The sequence below is a fragment of the Salvia hispanica genome, chromosome 1 (genome assembly GCF_023119035.1).
Source record: "Salvia hispanica cultivar TCC Black 2014 chromosome 1, UniMelb_Shisp_WGS_1.0, whole genome shotgun sequence".
NCBI lineage: Eukaryota > Viridiplantae > Streptophyta > Magnoliopsida > Lamiales > Lamiaceae > Salvia > Salvia hispanica.
In genome coordinates, this window is record NC_062965.1 from 2,832,935 (window position 1) to 2,837,058 (window position 4,124).

Below are 4,124 nucleotides of genomic sequence, written 5' to 3' on the forward strand. Positions count from 1 at the left end.
AAATACTCCCCAGATTGGAAGGGAAGAAAAGCTCGCTACCCTATGGCCTACTCCATGACTGCACAGATGACTGAAATGGCACGAGCATTTGAAGCTGCCTTGTATGAGGATGAAATACCAAACTCAGTAGAAGAAGCAATGAAGCACAAACACTGGAGGGAAGCCATGAAGAAGGAGATGGATGCTCTCCTCAAAAACAGGACATGGGAGAAATGTGTACTGCCAGAGGGAAAACGGCCAGTCGGATGCAGATGGATCTTTACTATAAAAAGGCGGGCAGATGGATCGATTGAGAGATATAAGGCAAGACTGGTAGCAAAAGGCTATACTTAGACTTATGGGGTGGATTACGCCGAGACCTTCTCACCAGTAGCCAAGATGAGCACAGTGAGAATTCTATTATCTGTTGCAGCAAATCAGAATTGGCCTTTACATCAGCTTGACGTCACTAATGCCTTCCTACATGGAGAACTAAAGAAAGAGGAGGAGGTATACATGGAGGTTCCTCCGGGGTACAATGGTGAATTTGGACCAGGAGAAGTATGTCGCCTAAAGAAGACACTTTACGGTCTAAAACAGTCACCCAGGGTGTGGTTTGGACGGTTTAGCCAGGCGATGCAGAAGTATGGATACCGGCAGAGCAACTCTGACCATACTCTCTTCCTCAAACAACAAGGTGATAGCATAACCTGTCTTCTGATATATGTGGATGATATGATAATCACAGGAAATGACTCAGTTGAAATCAAGAAGCTGCGAGAAAATCTTTCCCAAGAATTTGAGATGAAAGATCTAGGAGATTTGAAGTACTTTCTGGGAATAGAAGTCATGCGATCAAAACGTGGGATATTCTTGAGACAGAAGAAGTACGTCCTCGACTTGCTAACGGAGACAGGACTACTGGAATGCAAGCCCGCAGAAACACCAATGGTACAGAACCATGGTTTGAAGATAGAAGATGGAGCCAAACCAGCAGACAGAGAGCGATACCAACGTTTGGTTGGAAAACTGATCTACCTAGCCCATACAAGGCCCGATATCGCATATGCAGTCGGAGTGGTGAGTCAGTTCATGCACAGCCCACAGGAAGAGCACATGAATGCTACGATGAGGATAGTAAGATATCTTAAGGGGACAGTTGGCTACGGAATTCTACTGAAAGGTGGAGGGAATTTAGAAGTGTCCGGATATACCGATGCCGACTGGGCAAGCAATCCTATCGATCGAAAGTCAACAGCTGGGTACTTCATGTTCATGGGCGACAACCTTGTCACTTGGAGGAGTAAAAAACAAAAAGTGGTTGCACTTTCTAGTGCTGAAGCTGAATTCCGAGGAGCAAAGAGTGGAATAACCGAAATCCTATGGATACGGAGACTTCTTACAGAAATTGGCTTTCCACCTACTCAGAAGAGTCAACTATTCTGTGACAACAAGGCAGCAATCAGCATAGCAGAAAACCCAGTCCAACACGACCGGACGAAGCATGTGGAGATTGATCGGCACTTTATCAAGGAGAAGATTGAGAAAGGAATTATTGAGTTGCCCTTTGTCCGCTCAGAAGATCAACTAGCAGACATCCTGACCAAAGCAGTCCATTCAAAGGCGTTTAAAGAAGTATTAGGCAAGCTAAGCATCGGAGATGCCGTTACTTAGCTTGAGGGGGAGTGTTAGAATATGGAAAAGAAATAATGTAAGTAAGGCAAAGATCATGTAATTAGTGAGTGATTGATCTTGTAATTAATGTGTAATTGATACCACCAAAAATAGGAGATAGTATTACCATTTGTAAATTAGGGTAAGCCTCTATATTAAGAGGCTTACTCCAAACGATGAAATACTACAAAGATAACAATTCTCCTACAATGTCTTCTTCCTCTTCTCTCTTGGATATCAATTTCAATAGTTCGCGTTGGTACTCAGGTGTTTCTATTTCATCTTGATCTTCCACAAGCTTGATTGAAGAAGAAGGTTCACTCTGGTTCTCGGCTGTTTCTATCTTCTTATTTCATCTTTGTTGAACTCTTGATTAGTAGTGTTGAGTGAAAAACCATCCCTTGCAACTGTTGCAGCAGCCCTCTTTCTTTCCCTCAATCTTAATCTTTTCTGCCTCTTCTGCAATTATTCGAATACAAGGAGTAATTAGGAATGAATAATCAAATCAAAATGGTGTAGTTTCTCACCTTGTCTCTTTTTTCTTCTTCCCCCATTTCAACTTTCTGCTCTTTTCTCTCCATTTCTTCTACCTTGTCATTACTAACATCTTCTTTCAAATCACCATTAATGTGCTTTGGTGTTACTACTGCAGCACTCTCAACTTTGAAGGTTTTGTTTGGAGTCTGCAGACACCATATGCCAAATCAAAACAAACTCATATGATACTATATATAGATTTCCTAGAACAGCTGAGGAGATCATACCTTCAAATACTCCTCCGGGAACATCTCTTGTTCAATGGCCTCCTACAATAAATAAGCCCAGATGTAAAAAAAATTAATACTACTGCTACGTAGTACTATTGCATAACAAGTGCAAAGAGAAAGAAATACTTGGCGTTGGCGGTCCACAATCATAGACAGATGAGAATCTATTTCTTCGTACTTCAACTCGCTTCCATGTTCATGACCATTCTCTTCAATCTAAGAGTAGAAATTATTTAGTAAGTAGTTATTTTGTTAGTTATGCCAGCCAAACTCAAATGATGAAGGAAACTCACCCGTAAATCTGCAAGACTGACTTGTTCCTTGAGAAATTTGTCATGAAAGAAGCTGGAGGCAAGCTCATGCTCATAAGTACTGAAAACCGAGGGTGCAATAGATTTCGCTTTGAGCTGTGAACCAGAATCACAATATTGCTCTCCATTGACATTAGATTTTTGTCCATATACCTTGGTGGATATATGGAATTTCTTCTTGGGACAACATGGTTTTTTGAGTGCATCCAGCCAAGTTGAAGTGCTTGGATGGAGAACTTTGATAGTATTTGGAGTAACAAGGGGAGGGAACTCATGGTTCCAATCAATGTCATTTTGAGTGGTTATAGCATTAGCACCCCCCCTCTCCCTCTCCCTCTCCCTCTCCCTCTCCCTCTCCCTCCACATTCACCTCAAGACTTTCCTCTTCACTCGAATCGTTTTGAGTGGTTATGTCATTCAACTCCCCCACACCCACACACGCTTCAGCTTCAGTTTCAGTTTAGCAGTTTGTTTGGGTCCAACAAATCCTCTCCTTCAAATTTGCTAATAAGCATAGAGACATCACAATCACCAGTCATATTGATCTGTATCAACCAAACCACTAAAATTATTGATTAAACATACAAGCAATATTCCAATCACCTTCAAATTTTTATGCTGACTTCAAAATCAAACATACAGACACAAACAATAAGAAACACGGTCGTTGTTATATAGAGTAACATGCACGAGAATTATATATGAATGAGAATCAACAAAATATTGCTAATTTAGAGTGCAGAGGTTTCGGGACGGGACGGCAAAACTATGACCTGGACCATTTAAAAATGTCAACAGATCACAAAAAAACATCAAAGGAAAATGTCAACAGAATTTCAACGGTAGTCAATGATTGATGTTGTGTTGACATTAAAATCATGAAATTTTACGCTGTGTTGATATTGTATTGAAACTGTGTTGAGGAATTTTGAATTTGTATAATATATAAGTTTGCATTTTTATCAAAGTATATAATCTTAAGGGCGTGTTCACCCTTTCATGTTATAGCCAGATATGGGCTCATTTCTAATCAATTTACTCCTTCTCCCTAAATATAAGACTAGGATTTATCACCTAATAGTCTAATACTAGTAGGATTAGGTATATCTCTATCGGGAATTGTTTTATTTAATGATAATACTTATTAATTAGGATAATCGATTTCACAAATATCTTATTTTCAACATAGTTATAAAGGAATTCGTTTTTCTTGTTCTACTCTTTATTTTATAAATGGACCAATTAATAATTTATGGACTCTTATCGAATAATTTATGGGCTCCTGTACGCACCCCCAAATTTTCAATTTTTGATAACGTGCAAGAGGTAGGGTATATTTTGGGGCTTCAGGCCTACTGGCCAAATTTTTAAAGTTTGTTATATATATGTGTGA